Below are 23,627 nucleotides of genomic sequence, written 5' to 3'. Positions count from 1 at the left end.
CAATGACCCAGTCTCCGTATGTAGGGAAGGAGCTGGGGAAACCATGGAGGTAGCCAAGGAAGATTTGGCTAAAGCACTCCTCATAGCCCTGAAGGCGGGACCACCAGAATCCTGGGAGGGTCCCACCTCCATGGCCACGACAGTGGACGGCACTCCTGCCGCCGACGCACCAAGAGGGAGACTTGGGACCGAAAGCGTCAATCCCGAAGCCTCCCCCCCCAGGGCCGAAGGAAGAAGTCCGTGTACTGAACTCCGACCCAAGAGCCGGAGTTGGAGCAAGGGTCGGGCCTGACCCTAACACCTCCACAGGTTCCACCAGCACTGGCTCCAACGGTGCCAAAGCTGTTGGAGGAGGAACCACAGTAGGGGAGTGGACCATCGGCACCGAAGCCAAATGGGCTGGAGCCGAAACTAGCTTTTGGAACACCGGAGACTGGAAGAGTCGAAGGAGCACCCTGTCGATGTCCGAATCAGACATCTTGGATGATCTAGAGGATACCGATCGGGCCCGAACCGATTTCTCCATCGGCCCGAAGGGGCTCGGGACCGGCTCGAATGGACTCAACAACTATCGGCTCTGAGGAAGGTTTCAAGAAATTTCCTCGGTGCCGATAAGGACTTCGGCCCGAGGGGAAGAGTCTGAGCCGGTATCCTTATCGGCTCCAATATCAGTGGAGCCGATGAGGGTGACCCGCCTCTCGATGCCCCAGACCTCGGCTCAAACCAGAGGGTCGAGGCTGGAGGCATCGAGGCAGACCGTTCGACCTCGGCCCAAGTCCGTGGAGCCGATGGAGAAGTCTGCTTAGCTTTTTTAGCGGTCGGTTCCGACGGACTGGTCGGAGCCGACGCTTTCTTCTTTTTAGAAGGAGACGGAGAGGAAGATAAGGCCTCCTCAAAAGAAGGCTTGATTAATCCCTTGAGGATTAATTTGTTTTTCCTCTCCTGGAGGACTCTAGAAGAGAACGCGTGGCACACACTACACAACTCTTGTAGGTGTTTAGCACCTAAGCAATAGACGCACGAGGAGTGGTCGTCCGTTATGGACATTTTGAAACCACACCTCATGCATTTCTTAAACCCGGAGGGTTTGTGTTCTTTAGACATAACTGTTTTGCCTATCTAAGTGAAAAAACACTAAACTTTAGTTAAAGGTAAAGTTAAAATCAACAACTTTAACAAAATGTAACAACAATATATATATATATTTTTTTTTACACTAAACAGTTAATAGACAAAAAAAAAGGAGAAAGAGAGTCAAGACCCTCTAACTTAAATGGGTACTTGACCCAAGAAAGATACACAAGCAGCAAAGTAACAGGGGAAGGCCCCTCTAACTAAAACGGGAAACCTTCCCTGACTAAAAAAATCACGAATTTACCAACAAAAATTCACCAATCACACTAATATAATAACAATAGCTGTTAAAACAGCTTGTGGGTTCAAAGTAAGGAAATTTGTGACAGGAAAAAGCCTAATAACTAGTACTTAGCCCAGCCAATGTTGAGACCACGTCTAAGCTTGATAGCGGCAAACGAGATCTGGGGGATTAGTGGTGGTGCATCCTGGGATAAAGATAGCTCAGCCAATAAGAGGCCTCGCTCTATAGCATAAGCGTGCCAAGTCGGAGCCGAGGGATCGGCTCCGAACCCATCAGTACAGAATGTAGGCGAGATAGGATCACATAACACCCTCACTTTAAAAGCATAGAAAGAACACCCACAAATAGAAAATCCAAGTCTCAGTATGAAAAAGCAGTTTAGAATTTAGTAATGTAAATAAAACAAAAACAATTATAGTAATTGCACACTATTACAGTTCCTAGCTGTAGCCACTAAATGAAAGTTTTAAACAGATCAAGGAGCAGACTAGAGAATGCTTTTAACAGACAAAAATGCACATAAAGGATCGGATAGAGCAATCACAAACAGAAAATACAACTCTCAGTATGAAAAAGCAGTTTACAGTTAAGTAATGTTATAACAGTTTAAAACAGTACATAAATGCAATGAAACAATAAAAAAAAGCTTTATAACAGTGCAAAAATATAGTAGATCAACTGTTTAGCACAATTATAAGCATTTCAGAAGTGCAATTCAGTGAAATAAGTGTAAGAAATAACTTAGCCTGCTCTTGGAATCTTAAGAAATTTCCACTTATGCAATGCAATCCAGAGCCTGACAATACAAGCGTAACACGTAACAATGATTATAATCACAAATACAAGATTTACATATACATGACCTGATATTTGTGTTAAGCATATAACATTGGATAATAATACATTCATGCAAATATTCTTATTAATGGCATTGTTGCATAGTCTAGTACAGGAAAAGAGAGAATTATTCTTTAAAAAAACAAAGTGAAGAAATCTATCATGAAAATGAGTGACTTATAGAATGTAAACCAGGTATAATTAATAACAATCAGTGGGTGAGCAATATTCATAGATATACTACATTGACAGCCTGCAGCAGGAGGAGATAAAGTAGAGTATAGATACTGAAACATAATTTTAGTTGTGACATAAATAGGACATGTTGGAGAGACACATATGTTTCTCAGAGAATTCCTGTTCTCTGGAATAGGCAAGCCATCCATGTGAAGCTGAGTTCCTCCCTATCCCAGTTTAAGCACAACTTAGACAAATGAATGGGTAATCAGAAATTCACTCCTGGTATGGCACCTATGTCCCTGATGAACAGAGGCAGTCAGTAAATAACTCCCATATATAAAACACATTTGTGGGTCACATTTTGGTTGCATGACTAGGCTTATAGGGGTCCTACTGGTAGTTAGCCTACAGCCACTCTGATCTCCTGCAACAGTAGGAGGAAAGTGTACAGTGTAAGCACCCTGACATGTAATGTCTTTATGTCATCTCATTTTATCAGGGTAACTGTCAGTCACAGTCTTTGCAGAGGTAGCTGGGAGGTATAAGGGTATTATTTGTCTACGATAGCTAGGCTGTCTGCAAGCTATTAGGAGAGGTTATATATTTTAAGATACATTAGCAAAGTGAGGTATATTAAAGTTATGTATGATGTGCATGTTCTGAGGCTGTCCTGTCTAACATAGACTGAGAGATGCAACTACTGGTCAGTATCATGTGTCTGTAGGATATATTGCTTTATGAGGGTCAGCATATTGCTTGGGAACATTTAACATATATGTTGTGGTTAGTCCTCAAGAAATCAGTTACATTTGCTGTAGAGGAATAGCTGTTATAGGCATTGGTACTTTATATAGTTAACACTGCCAGTCCTACATTGTCCTGAATACTTCATTATATACATGTAATGCTATACATCACATGAGGAGGAGGAAGAAGTGAACAGGGTGGGCTGCTGCAAGGGACAACCCATACTAGCCACTCACTAGAGTGAGTATAGAAATAGTATGATGAGTAATAACTTTCTTTGCCACATATTCAACTCTTTTGAGGGAACTGTTGAGCCAGTGAAGCAATGGCAACTTGAAACAAAAAAGAAATATGATGATAGAACATTAATGTTGCATGGAAGATTAGATTAAAAGGTCATAGATGAGGGCCCATATTTACAATGGCAGGTAGACAGGGCTCACCAAGTAGGCAGTGCAGCTGTGGGACTGGACAATCCTAGGCCCTTAATGATAAAGTGCCATAACTACAGATGCAAAGAGTGGCTGCTAAATCAAGTGGCAAGTAAATAAGGGATTTCAGCTATCAGTCTTTCATGGTATGGTGTTTGAAGGTGTTTTGCTGCAGTTGTGTAGCAGGTAGGATTAGTTGGCTCCAGCAGAGTGGAACACAAGGTGCAAAGGAGTTGCATTCTGTGTAGTGCATCCTGCTCAGCTGAAGAATGTATGCAATGCAGATTTTCTGGGCAAGAATTCTGGAAAAGTCAATTAGTCTATATTGAACCTAATCAAGAAATGGGTGACTTGTGAAATGCAGAGCTGATGACTGTACAAGAGGGAATGTCAATGGAAAGAAGGCAGTGGAAAGCAAGACTCAGTAGAAAGCCAAAAGGATAAAAGAGAGTATAAGACCATAGAGATGGAAGTCAGTATTGCAGATCAAGAAGGAGAAGTAGTTGGAACATTAGGTAGTGAACCAGAGGCCAGACAGAAGATAAAAGAGGTAGCTGCAGAGATGATAGAGAACATGGTAACAAATATCTTAGGACAGGACCTTGATGCATGAGTTTATAATGCAGCAAAAGAGGGGAGGAGATGCGATATGAGGAAAAGAAAGTAGAATGGTGGCTAGGCAGTGAAGGGCAAGGATAGAGTAACTACAGTAGTTATGGGAAGCATAGCATTAAAGAGAGAGCGAGCACTGTGAAACAGGTGAGAAAGTAGCTGAAATGGCATGAGTCTTGAAGGGAATGCCACATGAGTGGCTAAAGGTACATGGCAATGGGGTAATGGCAGGGGGGTGGGGCTCATGTACTTTTGATATTATATTGACTGAGGCTTTTCTTTGCTTTCCATGTCTGTCTTCTGTTCCAGGATAAGACTGCATTTGAGGAGTGTTAAGCAGGGCAGAATTGACATTAAACTTGAAGACCAGGAGATGCTTGGCAGAGGTAAACTGAAGCAAAAGTGTTGATGGACAGCTGACAGTGATAAGGATACTGTATGAAGTTTGAATGACTGAAGGTATGCCACTTTGCTAGAGTTTATCTTTGGTGAATGGGGATATGAGACTGTATATGATTAGTACTATGCCCAGACTCTTGCATACATCTGTTTGATGTCACAGACAACAACAGACAATTAAAGGAAGGAAATAAGGGAGGAAGGAAAGGGAATTATTAGACTTAAAATGCATGGATAAGGATTAAATAGTGTATAAAGTGTGGGTATTTGCTGTGGTGTAAGGCATTTAGTTTTCTCAGATTAGTGTCCAACAATGATAATGACATTTATGATTAGGGTGCTTACAGATAAAATATTAACAATTTTGAATAAGTGCTTGGGATTAAATAATATAATGAAGTGGGGCAGTTAGTATAAAAGTTTTGTTTGCAGTCACAAATAAATAGAAATAGTGTTTGTGATGAAAAAAAATGTGAGGATGGTGACAAAGGAGTGTGACACACTAGTTAGGGGAAATCAGATGAGCAGGATATCAATAAGTGTTGATGTTTTTTTCTTTAAATAGTTTAATGTTAGTAAATGGGACATTTGGGATATTTTTACAATTATTACAACAAATTCTTATAACAGTGCAGTAGACTATCAATAATGTGAGAAGGGATAATGTACAAAAGGAAGATGCTCACATGATGGTGGCATGATGGTGAATTACTAGAAGCTGTGAATGTGAACCACACCATTGTGTGAACAGAGCAGATGGAATGGTAGGAAGTAGTGAAAAGGGAAGAAAGGGATAGTGTTGACTTTGTTATGGATGGGGCGAGAAAAGAAAGTGTAAGATAGGATGGAGGAGCCTGGAGATAGGAAAGAGGAGAAGTCATAATGAGTATATTCAAGATAATCATTATTTGATACATGGCTGATCATGGCCAGAACCTTACTGTGCTGGGGGGAGCAGAGGTGAGACAGAAGAAGTGGAAGGGAAGAGTGGAGAGGTGCTTTGGGTATAGGCATAAAAAGTGGAGGGCATTAACAATCCAGTTAAGAGAGAGATGGTGTTAGACAAGTTAATTAATGAAAGAATTGTTGTGGTTATGATGCAGGGTATGAGGTGGAGAAATCAAGAAGCAGAAAAACTGTAGTGAAAAAGGTTTAAATAGGAGTTAGTGGCTTGGGATGAAAAGGGAACAGGGATTGTTATTGTGGAGTTAGAGAAGTGGGGTAGAGCAGTGTGTGTGATGGATGAGGTAGGAAGACAGGTACTGGAACAGGAAGGGAAAAATTATGTGATGGCATCTTATTACGGACATAACCTCTCAACTGTCCTGATTTTTGCAGAATGTCAGGGTTTCACTTTGTATTTTCAGTCTGTTCCACATAAAATTGCAGAATGTCATGGTTTCACCTTGTATTTTCAGTCTGCTCCTCATAAAATGCTGTGTTTTTCTAGCCAATCTTTGGCAAATCATTGAGGACAGACATCAAAAATTATTGACAAACATTTGAGTTTCAGACTTCATACCCTTCAGGAAATTCATACTAATGCAAAACCTGTTATTCTCTTAATATTCTGGCTTGTAAGAGTAATACTTAAAAATTGTCCCTATTTTGGGGCTTTTCTCCTGCCATTATTTATGACTGTGTTCAGATTCCTTGCTCTAAGAGGTTGAGACATATAACTATTGGACCAAATGAGAACAGATAAGAGGTCTAGCAAGAATGTTTAGACACGATTCAGAAGATAAGACAAGAGCATTGGGTGGGAATTTTAACATAGCATTTGAATCTGTGGAAAAGAAGATTGCCCTGAAGGGTTAAATTTCATATGGAATGTCAACGAGTGTGAGGCTTGGTGTAGATGACACATGGAGGAAAAAGAGATGAGGGGAGCTGGGTGAGGAAAGCTAGGAAACAGGATAGACTCTTGCTAGACAGGTAAAAGTTGTTGGAATGTTAAGGGACCTCAGTCACCAAAAGAGTACGATCAGATCACACTGCAGTGAAGACAGGCTGGGGCTGATAGGAGGATGAAGCAAAGGAGTGGTGATGGAATCTGGGGCATTGGTAGTAACCAAAAAAGCTTAAATGTATGTACTGGTAATGCAGGTGTTATGAGTCAGAGAGTTGCCGCCCTTGCAGATAATCAAAGTGGAGCATTTTAAAGAAACATGAAATTCACAATAGTACAAAAGACTGGACTTCACTTTTTGTTAAAACAAAATATCAGTTTTGTAGAATTTGAGTTGTTTCTATTATTTCAAATTACAATAAAGTGTTTCAGACAAATAATGATTACTTTATACAAAAATCAGAGAAAGAAGATATTTTGTGTCTTAAAATCTCATCAAAGTTGACATTATATATGTTTTTGAGACTCAGCTGCCCAAATAGGGTACACCTGTTGCATAGGGACCACCAGAAGCATAGTCTCCTATAAGGGTTCCCAGTATAAAGTAGATACCTGTTGCAGCCTTGTCAAGGTGGTATTTGATGCAACTGCTAAAGCCCACTCTGGTGAGCCAACCATTTGAAATGCTGGAACTCAGAATGTTGAATCCCATCATACAGAGACTGAATAACTGTAAATCCACACTTACCTACATTAACTCTGAGAATGACATTTCTCTGAATATTCTCTTTTCTCTGAGTCACGACAATCTCAGAGTTGGTATATAAAGGTTTGGGGGGCTTGCCTGCTAGCCCCCATTGGCCCTTTTTTTTTCAATTATAAAGGAATTCCCAATACTATTCTAGCATGTCCAAAGGTCAGTTGTCAATCTTCTCTCCGGTCCAGCTGGTGAATCTGGGAATCTTGAGGCAATGTTACAACTGCCTCATGTACACAGACAACCCTCTCCTGCTCCCAATAAATTCCAACACATGTGAGAGATGCATCCATATAGCCAAACTGGAGGCTAAGCTCTCTCAACTCAGTACTGGCGTAACCAGTCAGGAGGAGAAGGAAACCACACTCAGTACAATTACAGTCTCACATAGACCTACCACAACAGCAGACCAAACACATAAACACACAAAAACATACTCGGAGGCTCTAAATAAAAATTTGCCTAAGCAGCAGAGACCTCCAAAGCAGACACCCAAGCAACTGCTACCCCAAAACAAAACACATGCAACACATATCTCACAAAGCCAGTGTGCCGAACAGTCACAGCCCTTAAGGCTAAACAACACACCTGATACACTTGTAATAGGTGACTCTGTCATCAGGCACACTGACGTCCCGCTCACCAGGCTGAACAAGGAGAAGGTCATGGTGAGCTGCCTGTCGGCTGCTAGGATCCGCCACATAACACAAGCACTCAGGTCACTCCAAGGCAAGTACAAATATGATTCAGTCATTGTCCATGCTGGTGTGAATGACCTGAGACGTACCTCCCTGGACTACATGAAAAGAGACATAGAGGAGCTCTCTGAGCATGTGGCCCAGGCCGGTATGACCCTGACCTTGAGTAGCATCTTACCCTCACCAAGAATGATGCCACAATATGAAGACAAGATGATCAATTTCAACAATTGGCTTAATTATTGGTGTCATTCAAAGGGGATCCAATGCCTGTCAGCCTGGGATAACATGCTTGACAAGCCACGATGCTTCACTAGGGACGGCCTGCACCTGTCACCCCTGGGCTTTCGGATATTGGCAAAGGCTCTTGTTACCCCCATAGTGCCTTTTTTAGGCAAGGCTCAAAAGACAAACCCACCTCCATAGGTATCACAAGGGATAAGAAACTAAGAGTAATGCTACTCAATGCCAGAAGTCTAAACCTCAAGATGCATGCACTCAAAACTCTCCTTAGCATGGAGAAAATCGATATCTGTGCAGTAACAGAAAACTGGTTCAAGGCTCCCGAGAGCACCCCAGCACTACCAGGTTATACCTCATACCATGCTTTTCGGCCCCAAAACTTGGACCGACCCACAAAAGAAGGGGGAGTATCAATATTCGTCAAAGATACCCACACCTCCAGGTTGGTGGCAAAGCACGAAGCATCAGAGACTATCCATGTGCAACTAACAGTGGGTAAAACTGCCTTCCAGTTTATAGCCTGCTACAGACCACCCTCCCTAACCCAGGAACCCCATTCGGCCTTCATGAGAACACTGGAAAATATGAAGGTCTCTCCAAACACCATTATATTGGGCGACTTCAACTACCCAAACATAGACTGGGAGCATTACTCTAGCTCCAACACCTTAGCCCAAAGGTTCCTAGAATTTATAAACTCAAATGCTATGGAACAACTTGTTACCACTCCCACAAGAGGGGAAAACATACTGGACCTGATCATCACCAACATGGGGACTCTATGCTCCAGACCAGAAGTGTATCCCTCACTGGTAAGATCAGACCATAAACTAATCTCACTGGTTGTTCACATCCCGACACCACCCCCTGCTCAGAAAACCACAGTGAAAAACTTCTCTAAAGCAAATTTCACACTCCTCAAAACTGAGGTGGAATCCTTCAAAGCCCCCGGGCCTGTGGAAAATACGGCCCAGACTGCAGAATCCTTTATAAATGCATTCTATGAACACCTTCAGGAATGCATGGATCATGCGATCCCAAATAAAACCAAGACCCAATCCTCCAAAGGCAGACGTCCTGTCTGGTGGACCCCAGCCATAAACAAGCTATACAATAGAAGGAGGAAGCTACTAAATGATAGAGCAAAATTTCAAAAAGGGAAGGCATCTCTGATCAGTATTAGCAAAAAACTACGGGCACTCATAAAATCATCTAAGGCCAGCTTCGAGAGAAAAATTGCACAGGACACTAAGGATAATCACAAGGCTTTCTTTAGTTATGTTAGGAACCTGGGTGGTAATTCCCAGATATGCTCAGAATTAGTCCAAAATGACAAAAAATACACCGAACCCACAGACATTGCCAACATCCTAGCTGACAGGTTCAGCGCAAACTCCCCCCTCCCCACCAAAATATCTATTCCAGCAGAGTGCTGCCCCCCTGACATCTCGGATGCTCAGGTAAGAGCCGACCTCTCCAAAGCAAAAAAATACAGCATCAATGGGACCAGACGGTGTCCCAGGCTGTGTCCTACATGAACTCCAAGAAGAGCTAAACCCAAACATAAAACTACTGTTCAATCTCAGCCTTACTACAGGATATGTACCCAAAGAGTGGCGTACAGCAACTGTGGTCCCTCTCCACAAAGGTTGTGCCTCAACGGATCCTGGAAACTATCGCCCCATAAGCCTGACTAGCTTGGTCTGCAAAGCTATGGAAAGGATAATCATGGACCTCATAAATAAAGATATTGGGGACCTACAGACACTGGATCCTACCCAGTTCGGCTTTGTTAAGGGCAGATCCTGCCTCTTAAACCTGGTTGATTTCTTTGAAACAGTCACCAAGGCCATTGACGAGGGGAAGGTGGTCCACACAGCCTACCTGGACCTCGTAAAAGCCTTCGATACAATACCCCACTCAGGCATTATAGATAAGCTCACCAGCTTAAATATAAACCCCTATGTCACTAGATGGGTTGCAAACTGGCTCAAGGACAGAACCCACATGGTTAGAATTGCTGGAGCCATGTCAGACTCCAAACCAGTTACAAGTGGTGTCCCACAAGACTCAGTCCTGGGACCTCTCTTGTTCAGTATATATTTCTCGGAGGTACAGGCCAACACGGAAGGACTGTGGCTGACCAAGTTCGTAGATGACTGCAAACTGGGCACCATAATCGACTCTCCAGCCAACACAAGCATCCTCCAAAAGGGCCTCATAGAAACAGACAACTGGTGCCAGAGCCATGGCCTCAAGCTAAATGCCAAAAGTGTATAGTCATCCCCTTTGGCAAAAACAAAGTGCCCACAAATTACCACATAGGTGGTAATCCATTAAGTACAGAAGAAGTAATTAGGGACCTGGGGACCCAAGTTGATAGCAATCTCTCATTTGACAACCACGTGACCAAAGTGGTTAGAAAAACATTTTATATAGCCCACCTAATCATGAAGGGATTCACATCTAGATCAGGGGAGGTCATCGTGCCTCTTTACTCATCCCTCATCAGGCCCATAATTGTGTACAGTGCCCCTTTTGGGATGTACCTTACCAGACATCTGCAGCAACTGGAAAGACCCCAAAAGTACCTCACCAAGAGGATCAAAGGGCTCAAACAGATGCCATATGCTGCCCGGTTAAAGAAACTCCAGCTCTACTCAGTGGCATACCACCTTTTCAGAGGTGATCTGTGCCTGACGTATAAAGCCATGTCCAACCTGGAATTAATGGACATGCTGCACCTCAGAAAATCCAAATCATATCGAGCTACACGCTCGAGAGACTTGAACCTTAGCACTGAAATAAATAGGACATGTTGGAGGGACAGATTCATAACCCAGAGGCTCCCTTCACTCTGGAATAAAATCCCAGTCCAGGTTAGGCAGAGTCCCCCATTGACTCTCTTCAAGAGGAATCTTGATGAGTGGATGGTGGATCGTAGGTTTACCCTGGGTATGACTTCTGTGTCACTGTTAGACAGAGGCGCAGTATACTAATCTCAAAAAAAGGGCATAGCAAAATTAATTTAAAATGGGTGGTGAAAGCCAAACACATTCTGGCTAGGCTTATAAATGCCCTAGGGCAGATAGCCTAGTATGAACCTATGAACCTATGAACCTATATGAGGGAGAAGAGTCAGGTATTATCCCTTCAAAAAAGCAAGTTTAAAGGAGGAGAGTGATGTCTGATATTTACTCTTCTGTATTTTCTGACTTGTTTTTATCATTTTAGTACTCGGCATTTTGACTTTTGAATAGGCTGCCACAGACAGCACCACTATGATCTTAGCCATATTAATAAGAGTTTAGAGCATGAGCCACTGAGATGAAGTACTTGTCCTGTTCCCACTATCCTGTATTTTTTTTCTCAGAGGTGTAACTAGGGTGCAGCAAAAGGGCAGCTGCCTTGGATGCAAAATGCTAGGGAGTGTGAAAGTTAAATGCTGAAGGTGTGATAGTGTATTACCAGCATTTTTAATTAATGCCAGTGCTGCATTTTCTGATTTGGCTTAAGTACTGTGTGTGCTTTGTGTGTAGAAGACCTTTTTTTCATTTTTTTTTTGTTTAGTTGAAGGGATGCCATATCAGGAAATGCACAGGGTGCCAGAAAACCTAGCTACATTTCTAAATCCTCTTTTTAGTTAGTATGTTTGTACTAGAGATCAAATTAAGGATTTCTTATTTATTTATTTGTTTTTGGCCTTCTTTTGCTGCTCAGACAGGAATTGCAGAGAACTATCTTCTCTTCCAGTGGAAATAGAGCATCTTTCAGAGTTAAGGCATATATTGTTTTAGTGACATTGTGTAGCAATCATCAGTATAACTTCCAGCTATGTCAGCATACTGCCAGAGTGCATAGCTGCATAACTGGCATTATTTAGTTATGCTACTGCATTTTATATATTACCAGTTAAGTAATTGCACTTTTCACATTAAGCTGTATTCTGACTGTAAATATGAAGTCAAGTTTGAACTGACAGATGCCATAAGACTGTATGGGTATACCATTCTTACCTTCTCTGTTTCCTTGTATATGTTCCTCTACTACTGTACTCTGTTTCTACTTTCTTACCTTTTTATACACCCATTTTGATCCATTTTAAAGTTATACAAATAGAGAAAACAATGTTTTAGCCCCTTTACCGTAGACTGCAAGCTTTCCACACTGTTACTATGTAGCACACGTGCGTATGCTTTGGCATGCACCTGTTATTTGCTCACCACTTCTTTTCATATAATTCCTGACCAGAGCTGCAGGAATCTCTTTCTCTTTCTCAGTCTTTCTCTCTCCTGGTCTGTGTCTCTGTCTCTCACCCTTTCTATCTCTACATTAGGCCTGCCATTTCTGTGGTGGATTTTCTAACTAATGCTGAATTGGGGCACCGAATTCCATCTAATTAAATGATGTTAGGATTTGGGCCTCAAAGCACATTTGGCAATATATGTTTTGATATGTCATATTCTAATAGATCTTTAGAGCATACTTCAAACATGTGTTCAAGCATTGTGGGCAGATTATTTCAAGTTAATCAAGCATTTATTTATATTTAGTTTTCCAATCCCCCTTTGTATTAGAACAAAAAAATCAACATTTTCTCCATTGCAAGGAAAATCATCAGAAACTGAAAAAAAATTCACCTTCCCTTTCTGAATTTTTAAATGTGGCTATTATTGAATATAAATATGAAATTAATACCATCAATCTGATAACTAAACATAAATCTATACAATTGAATGCCTGTTTAAATTCTCATTACTTTTGGAGAAATACAGTAAAATCAGTCTGTGATTATGTGGCTATGAAATGCCTTGTCCCTGCTAATAGCTTAAATAAATTTTAATGACAGACCACACCTTGTGTATAGTATATATTGTCTAAATACTTTAGTTGAGCATTGATAGAGATTTGTTAGCTGAGTAGTTTGACCTAATATTGGATAGTAATAAGCTATTTTTAAATTGTAATTACGATTACTTAATTAATCAAATAATGTAAAATTGTATGCCACTTTTGTCTCAATCAAAATCCTTTAATCAAAAATATTAACAAGTATTATCAGCCTCTTTGTATGTTATCTCATCCATATTTATTCCAGAGTATTATTATGCCTTATTTGTCAGGTTTATATCCTTCCTCATATGTGAGTTGTTAGTAAAACATGTTGTTGAAATTCTTCACATTTCCCAGCACATCTTGTAGGTTTAAGAATCTAATAATACCTGTACCAGTCAATGAAAACAAGGCCCTCAAGGGTGGCTGCAGAATTTTGGTTAGTTATTTTGATTCTTCATGAAGCACGACGGCTTCATTTAATAAAATGTACTGCTATACTGAGTAGCAGTGCATTCTACTACAATTTGAGACTATATCAGGTGACATCATCAATAATCTGAACGAGAGATGGAGTCTGAAATTCTACTAATGATCAAGCCATAAAAAATCTAAAATGTAGAGCTTGCCTTTTACATTTAGGAATCTCATTCACATGCATTTAATGAATATATTTTTAGAAACATTGTAACAGTATGTTCCATATAACCAAGAATCTTGCTAAAGCAAGCTTTTGTCTTTTTAATCGATTAATCTACTAATGGATATGCCAGTTACAATTAAGATTTCTAAAAGAAAAAATAAGATATGTTAAGAAACAGGTGATTTATAAGTTGGCATTCACTATATTGGATTGATTACCTATCATATGGTTATATAACTACACACAGATGATAAGAACAGACAGGGCTATTATATAAAGCAATTTAAAAGATTCTCCATAAGGTTTCACTTTTAGATTGAGCAATCTCAACTGACAGTCTGCATTTAGTTTCATTTTGCCTCTCAACTGTCTTCCATTTTAGACTTAAAATGTTTTCTCAGGTACATAAACATTCAGCTCTTTCAAATATTAGGTTATTCTCAGCTCAATTTAAGGTTAAAAGGCAGGTATCCTGTATGCACTTCCTTTTTTGTAGCCCCATACTGTAGTTAGTATACTAATCTCTATGGTATTATCTTCAGTTTTATTCACTTGCTTCCTATTAAATGGGATCATTAAGTGAGTATACAGTTTTAAATTACATTGAGTATATAGACTCTGGAGTGGGATTATAATGTGTTTCCTTAATTCTGTTATTTATTTATTTTTTTATATATACAGACTGGTGTATGCTTACCAAAGTTACCTTGTTTAAAAGTGAAAGGTTGAGATTCATGAATAGGGTGCACAAAGGACAAGGATCCCTTGTGTTACATTACAATTATACCAATGATTTTCTGTTGACAGATAGGTGTTTTAGACCACAAAAGGCAGCCAACATAATGTAAGCAAAAGGAAGCAGCTAACATAATGTAAGCAAAAGGAAGACAAAATATTAATTGAATGAAAAAAACATAAATCTAGAATATAAAATGCAATGTCACAACTGTGTGCCTGATTCTGAGCATATTAATATGCAAATTCAGCCAGACAAATACTGTTTCTATAAACAAAATTTATTGAATGCATGGCCAAATAAAGGATGAGTTACAAACAGCTAAATATTTCATGTGCTGTACTGCACATGTTATTTTAGCAGTGATAAAGTAAAAAGCACAAGTACTACACAAAATGAAAGGTCATGACACAAATGTTGCTTCAAGCGAAGGCAGACGTGAATGTGAAAAGAAATATGCTGATTATAATTAAGTGTCATTTGTATTGTTGATTTGACCTTAATGGGCAGCATGGGTAGCCTTTGCCACTCAGTATAGACGTAGCCACAGCACTCTCCATCCTGACACCAGAAGAGTTCAGAAGACTAACAGTGATACTGTAGGCAACTTTTAGACACATCTAACATACTAGATACAGTTCTCACTTTTTTAATTTCTCCAAGTCTTTTGGGTTTCTAGTACCATGACTGGAATAGAACCCATCCCTAAATGAAAGTATGAGTAAAGTTCATGAAATTAGTATCGTTTCAATCTTTGATGTTAGCCAGAAGAATTCTTTGCAGCACCCGCAATGTGCCTAGTAATGACTCCTTCTGCAATTTGTATGGAGTTACATACATCATTAACATATCTAAGCACGATTGTAAATTCTTTTTTATAAGACCCATTGCACCTACGAGTATTGGAACTGTCTGGGCATCCTTCTTCCATGTTACCCTCCTTTCTGTCTGTAAATCCTGGTATTTCATGACTGTGTGTCTCTGTACGTAAGGCACTGTAGTCACTGGGTGTAGCAATTTCATGATCAATGCTAATTTTGTCTTCTTTTCATGGACTACTATATCTGGTTTTCCCGCATCTGTTTATTAAACTGTTGGTAATAGGTGATCCCATGTGATATAAACTTCATCATAATGCTTTGCAGCTCATGTTTCCAGTGTTTTTCAGCTGTTTTAGTGCTGCAATGTTTGCACAATTCCCAATGCAACAGTGTTGCCACATTATTATGCCTTTCGGTATACAGTCCTTCTGACATTAGTATATCACAACCAGCAACAACATGTGCAACTGTTTCCAGTTCTGTTTTGCAAAACCTACATTTGTCTGTTTCTCCCACATATTCAATAGACTTTGTGAACTGTTGTGGGCCACCAATATTAACCTTTCATCTTTTGGTTTAAATTCACCTCTCATTAACAATTCCTGAATTCAATTCTGATCAACATGAGGTTGTTTCAAGAGTTTTCTATACTTGCAACTATATTTATGGCTTTTCCACATTTCTTCCCTTCTCATCTGATCCTTCACCTTATATTCTTTCTTTCTGTTTTTTGGCACATTCAGTTGCTGCCTGACTTTTATATAGTTCTGGTTTGATTTCCATTCCTGCTTGATGTTGATATGCTTCTGTAAACTAAGCAGGGAAGTCATCTTAGAATTATTCTCTTCATGTTTCAAAATTTTCACTACGTTTGGGTTTTGTGAGTTCAGCAGATATGTATGCAATCACACGATTGCAGATCTAAAAATGTAATCAATTTAAGGAGGCCCATACCTCCTTCTGAATTTTTTCCCCAAACTGATGTTTTCCTGTTGCTGCAGTTTTCCTGCTTTGAAGGTTGCTTTTGCACATTCACCAAGACCAAATGACATTCTTACATCATCTGAAAAAGTTTTGACAAATTGCAGCTGTGCTTTCAGTTCCTCATCTGATAAGCTGTACAGTTTTAAATCACTGACAAAGAGAAGATGAGAAGTCTTTACACCTTGTTGTTTTCTAGGTGCCAAATTATAGCCATGGCCTAAGCTGTTAAGTAGACAGCTTAATGGGTTAAGGGCAAGGCAGAATAGCAGCGGTGACAAAGAGTCACCCTGAAATATCCCCCTTTGAATTTTTATCCCTGGGATAATAATTTGTCCTTTATCATGGCTTAATTGCAAAATGGTCTGCCATTGTTTCATGTTCACTATAAAGTAGTTGATCAGTGTAGGGTGTATATTGTACTTTTTTAAGCACTCTTTTAAACATGAATGTGGGATACTCTCAAATGCTTTTTTGTAGTCAAACCCATGCCATACTAAGATTCTTCCCCTTTTTACAGTTCTCCACTGTGACTTTCTCACTTTTTTAATTTCTCTAAATCTTTCGGGTTTCTAATACCATGACGGGAATGGACCCCATACCTAAGTCAAAGTACGATTAGAGTTCATGAAATTAGTATTGATTAAATCTTTGATCAGCCAAAAGTGCTCTTTGCAGCACCCGCAGTATGCTCAATAATGACTTCTGCAATTTGTATGGAGTTACATGTTTTGGTAACTCATCTAAATATGATTGTAGATTCTTTTTTATAAGGCCCGTTGCTCCCACTTCTATTGATACTGTCTGGGTATCTTTCTTCCACATTGCCCTTATTTCTACCTGCAGATCCTGATATTTTATGACTTTGTATCTCTCTGTGTGCAAGATGCTGTAGTCACTGGGTGTGGCGATTTTAATGATCAATGCTACTTTTGTCTTCTTTTCATAGACCACTATATCCGGTTTTCTAGCATCTATCTTTGGAACTGTTGGTAATGGGTGATCCCATGTGAAGTAAACTTCATCATTTTCCTATGATGCTTTGTGGTGCATGTTTCCAGTGTTTTTCAGCCACTTCAGTAGCACAATCTTTGCACAATTCCCAGTGCAACAGTCTTGCCACATTATTATGCCTTTCACTATACAGTCCTTCTGCCATTAGTATATCACAACCAGCAATGAGATGTGCGACTGTTTCCAATTTGGTTGTGCAAAACCTGCATTTGTCTGTTTCTCCCACATGTTCAATGGACTTTGTAAACCGGCATGTACATAGCCCACTGTCTTGGGGCACCAATATTAACCTTTCATCTCTTGGTTTGAATTTGCCTCTCCTTAACCACTCCTGCGTGCATTCCTGATCAACATGAGGTTCTTCCAGAAGTTTTCTATACTTGCAACTATATTTTTGCATTTTCCACATTTCTTGCCTTCTCATGTGATCCTTCACCTTATATTCTTTCTTTTGTTTTTTGGCACATTCCGTTGCTGCCTGACTTTTATCTACTTCTGGTTTGATTTCCATTCCTACTTGTTATCGCTATGCTTCTGCTAGATTAAGTACAGAAGTCATCTTAGATTTATTCTCCTCATGTTCCAAAGCTTTCACTACGTTTGGGTCTTGTGAGGTCAGCAGATATGTGGAGTCCCATGATTGCAGATCTATACATGTAGTCAATTTCAAGGAGGTCCATCCCTTGTTCGGAACAGGGAATATATAATCTTGGTATGCACTTATTTTTATAAATCATTTGGTGAGCATGAAGCATCTTTCTTGTTTTCCTATGTAATCTATCCAACACATTTTGGAGCCAGTCAATCACTCAAAACTGTAAGTTAGTACAGGAAGAGCAAATTGTTTTATGACTTGGATTTTGTTCCTAGGTTTCAATGCTGTTTTTAAGATTAATTTAAGTCTTCTAAAGTATTCCTTACTAAGTTTTATTCTCATTTGTTCATGCTTTATTGTTGATCCTTCATCAGTTCCCAAATATTTATATACTCCCTCTTGCTCAAGTTCTTTTATATCACATTCTTGTCCCAAACTGATGTTTTCCTGGTGCTGCAATTTTCATGCTTTAAAGGTTGCTTTTATACATTTGTCAAGACCAAATGACATTCTTATATTATCTGAAAAAGTTTTGACAACTTGCAGTTTTACTTTCAGTTCCTCATCTGATGAGCTATACAGTTTTAAATCATCGACAAAGAGAAGATGAGAAATTTTTACACTTTGTTGTTTTCTAGGAGCCAAATTATAGCCATAGCCTAAACTGTCAAGTGGCCAGCTTAATGGGTTAAGGCCAAGGCAGAATAGCAGTGGTAACCGAGAGTCACCATGGAATATCCCCCTTTGAATTTTTATGCCTGAGGTAATAATTTGTGCTTTATCATGGCTTATTTGCAAAGTGGTCTACCACTGTTTCATGGTCACTGTAATGTAATCAATCAGTGTAGGGTGTATCTTATACATTCTAAGCACTCTTTTATTCATGAATATGGGATGCTATCATATTTTTTGTCATCAATCCATGCCATACTTAGATTGTTCTCCTTTTTACAGTTCTCCACTATGACTTTATTTAGCAACAAATCATCCTTTGTTCCATTTGACTTTCTTTTATTGCCCTTTTGTTCTACTGCTATAAGTGAGTTTTTTTCTAAATGACTATAAACTCTGTCAGCATCAATTCCAGTATATAGTTTATAAGTCATTGGAAGGCAAGTTATTGGTCTATAGTTTTTAGGGTAGCATGCAGGTTCACTCTTAAGTGTGAGCATTGTTTTTCCTGTTGTTAGCCAGGTTGGTGACTGTTCAGGGTGTGCATATAAATAGTTCTTACTCATAGCTAAATCTTTGTGCAAAGATGTTAATATTTTTAACCAGAAGTTTGGTACAGCATCTGGGACCGGGGTTTTCCAGTTGGAGGCTTTTCTTAACTTTGTTTCAATCTCTCTGGCTGTTACTTCATCCCATTTCATATCCTGCACCTTTAAACTTCTTATTCTTTCTTTAACTTCTTCTATCCGTTTAGCATCTTTCCTAAGTTCCACAGGATCTTCATAGATATTTCTCACCTGCATGGCACAGCACATGATCAGATAAGTAACATTTTGTGAATATCCCATATCCTTATGAGATTCTGTTAAGGCTGTAGATCTGTAAATAATGAGAGGTGCTTTAGACTGCACCATATAGAATAATACAATTTTATCTAGATCACATGGGATACTCTAGATCAACATGAAGGAATTTATTTCACAAAACAAAGTCATGTGTAATGCAGATAGTATATTATTAAAGCATATGCCAGGCATTCTTGGACTACTCATTTTGCACACATTTGGATCACAGGATTATAGAAAACATTATAGAAAACACAAGGTAATTGAATCACAAGATCATAGATTAATAGATTTATTGACTGCTGCTAAGCTAACAACCCAGGGGAGGAGGGACTTTCTAAGCCTAGTCAAGTTTTCCAGAAAGAATAATAGTGTCCTGTACCTAAATAGGACACTGAGGATCAGGCATTTATCAGCTACCTTTGTCCATAAGGGACATGGGTGCCAGGCCTGGTGTAAATTTCCAGTTCTCCATCCACTTATCTCAACTGCCCTTAAATTGAGGAAATAGCCAAACTCAGCTTCACATGGATGGGAAGCCTGTTCCATAGGAAAGGCAGTCACTGAGACACATATATGTCTCCCTAGCATGTTCTCTTTCAGTCACTGACAAAATTCAGGTCCCTAGACCTTGCAGTCCTGGTACTGTTTGACTTATGAATATGCAGGAGATTTATAAGTGTAGGGTTTGCAGATGCCTTGTAGGCCAGGCACAGATTATCCTCTATAGGAGAGTGAGTACTGGGAAAGGGATTTAAGATGTGCTGTATAAGGCAGTTTTGTTATTCCTCTTATTCTTTTTGTAAGGAACCTCTGATGTTGCTGTAGTTGCTGCGTATACCTGGTCAAGTGCATACCAAATGGAGTATTGTACTCTGTGAGTGGTCTGATAAGGGCAGAGAACAGTGGGATAATGACCTCTTTGGATACATGTGTACCCAGATCCTTGACCACCGGGTCGACTCTTAGGGATGTATTATCAACATGGTAATAATCTGAGAAGGTTGGCTTCCCAAAGGGTACAATTATGCATTTCTTAGCATTGACCATGGCTTTGGAACCATTTGTTAGGCAGAGATAGGCCTTCTTGAAGAATGCAGGGGAGTCAATGATAACCCCCAGCTTGAAATCATTTGCAAACTTAGTCAGCCATAAACCTTCAATGTTTACTTCTACTTCAGAGAAATAGAAGCCAAAAAGAAGAAAGCCCAGCCCTGAACCTAGTGACTGGCCTCTTGATGGAGGTGGCCTCACCTACTTTGACATACTTGGCCCTATCAGTGAGTCAATTGGCTATCCAGTAGGTGATCAAAGTGTTTCTACCTAATTTAGTGAACTTTTCTATAGTACCTGAGTGGGGTATTGTATCAAAAGCTTTGGCCAGGTCGTGTAAACTGTGTGCACAGTCTTGTCCTCATCTATTGCTTTGGGACCTTGTCAAAGAAGTTCACCAGATTTAATAGGCATGACCTTCTTTTAATAAAGCCAAACTGTGACAGGTCCAGCATTTTTAGGTTACCTATGCCCTTGTTTATCATGTCCATGATGATCCTTTCATGGCCTTACGTATGAGGTTGGTCAGACCTATGGTCCTGTAGTTACCAGGACAGGTGGTTGAACCTCCTTTGTGCAGGGAATGATTATATCTTTCTTCCATTCTTTTGGCCACAAATCCTGATTGTAGGTTCCAGTTGAAAAATAATTGAAGTGGATCAGAAAGGTCATGTTTCATGCTATTTTGTAAGCATCTTGTGATGTTATTGGGGCACATCAAATCAATGTTTCTGGCCTTGGAATGTGCATTTATGACCTATTCCCTAGTAGTGGTTAGGGGAATTATGGTATGTGATTTTACCTTTGGTCTACTGGGGGGAGTTGAGGGAGAAATTTGAGCTGAATCTGTCAGCCAAAACCTCAGCAATGTCTTTTGATTCAGTGTGGGTGATTCTATTTGCAATAAGTTTTGAAAACTGTTTTGCATTTCCCTTGAGGTTACAGAAGTAGCTGTAAAAAGCTTTGTGGCTGTTCTTTACCTGAGAAGCTATTTGTTCTTCAAACTTAACATTTGAAGTATTAATTAACCTTCTTAGTTTTGCCTGTTTACAGTGGGCAGTGGCTTTTAGTACATTGGGCTTTGTTCCTCCTGTGGTTGGTCAGCTGACTTATACGATGTCAATACTTACCCTCATGCTGTAGTAACACCTTCACAAAAATGCCAAAGCAAGTCATTCCCAGAATATATTTATGACTACCAACTGGATCATTTAAATTTAGTTTGAAGGATGTTAGGGGGGGGTCAGTTTGTTTAATTTGCAGGGGACATCTATTCCTGCAGTGGAGTAGGCAGTGGGTAATAAAGATGTCTCTCCAGTGTGTTTTATTTATCTGCTGGTAGAGAGTTAAATTCCTAGTCCTTGTATTAGTGGAAGTATTTGGCTTGCCAATATGCAGGAGATTAAGAAAGAAGAGGTTTCTAGTAGTGTGGAACAGGGTCTATATTAGAACACCAAACATTCAAAATTTTGAGTGTTCTAATATCGAACCCTACCAATCGAAAATACCAAACATCGAACGTTCAGAACAGCAAATTTTTTCCAAGGGAAAAAATTTGCTGTTCCAAAACACATACACACAACACAAGCACACCAAACAAACAGCAGTCCATACACATACACCTAAAATCTTACACCTAACCCTACACTAACCTATACACACACTACTAACTATCCACTTACCTTAACCCAAGCCCTAAGGTCTGTCACTATCGCACACTCACCTCACCCGCGCCCTAACCCTAACTCACCTAACCCGCCCTAACCCTCATGTCCACACAATCGCACACATACCTAACCCGCTCCCTAACCCTAACTCACCTAACCCGCCCTAACCCACCCTAACCCTCATGCCCACACAATCGTACACATACCTAACCCGCACTCAATCGCACACTTACCTGAACCCAACCTGTAACTTTCCAACAGAGCGCTGAAAATACCGAAGCAACAGAAATGGACAACCAAATTCTTTCCTAGGAAATAATTTGTTTTTCTGCTTCTTCGATATTTTCAGCGTTCGCTGAAAATGGGTTGATATTAGAACACTCGACATTTTAAATGTTCGGTGTTTTAATATAGCCCCTGTGGAACACAATGAATAGCTCACCCTACAATAGATTATAAGAAACCAAGAAAAGTAGCAGTGTTTCAAATCTTTGCTGTAGCTCAGGGACATTAGGCAATAATGCAAATAATCTTCTTGGTTTGGAACCTCTGGGGTCCTTTCCATTTGCTTAAAATGTCTAAAAAGGGACATCTAAAAAGGGCATTGTGCTTAATAATTGGTCTAATTAGGACTGCATACATAATATAGCTTCTTTTGACCTGGGTGATATGCCTTTAGATATTAGTTGCACAAAACAGAAGGATTTTCTGACTGTTTTGTTACATGGCAATGAAAGAGATGGAATTATCAACCAAGGTTTCAAGATCCTTGACTACACAATCATTGTAGGGTGGGATATTGGCCATACCATACAATGAAACAGACAGAGAGAGAGTGAGAGAGAGCTGTTTATCAAATTTGAAGATATCACATTTTTTGCATCTCATTTTAACCCTTTTTCTGTACAAGACTTGTTTATGAGGGTTTGATTTTAGAGGGATATTTGTCAATAATGCCCAGTTTCCAGTCATCTGTAAACCTAGTTATCCGAAGGTCCTTAATCCTAGAAGGTTAGGGAAACAGATGCCAAATAGAAGGAGTCTCAGCATTGGGCCTCAGAGCATGCCTCTGGTTATGTTCATAACTTCCAAGGTGGTGCCTGCCACCTTAGATATGTGGGTTCTGGCCTTCATGCATTTGACTATCCACCTCAACATGTGTGGAACTTCTTTTAAGGCACTTAGCTTATTAGCATAGCTAGCATGGGAGATGGTGTTGAATATTTTGTCCAGATTCAAACAAGCAGCTTGAACAGAATGATCACTGTCATAGCCTGTAAAATCATGAGCAATGTAACTAAATTAAAGTGAGTTGGTAAGATCTTACATTGACAAAGCTAAACTGACATGGGGTCTAGCATGAAATAATTTTGACATGATGGACATTGAGATAGGAATGAAATTACACCATGGTTCCAAAAGTATCTATCTGATTACTAATTGTATGTAATCATAGGTTGCACAACTACCCCAAAAGCTCCCTTATGAAAAGCAGTACTTTGGGGTTCTACATGGTGGTGGTGGCTCAGGAGGGGTAAATGGATTGGCATGCATCACCGTCAGCAAAATCAGAGAGACATGTCAGAACTCTTCATGCATGTCATAAATGTCGGTAAGAACTCAGTCTTGAGCTGAA

This window comes from Protopterus annectens, chromosome 5.part0 (genome assembly GCF_019279795.1).
Source record: "Protopterus annectens isolate FY-2018-M chromosome 5.part0, PAN1.0, whole genome shotgun sequence".
Lineage (NCBI taxonomy): Eukaryota > Metazoa > Chordata > Ceratodontiformes > Protopteridae > Protopterus > Protopterus annectens.
The sequence above is the reverse complement of the archived record's forward strand: the minus strand, read 5'-3'. Positions refer to the sequence as shown.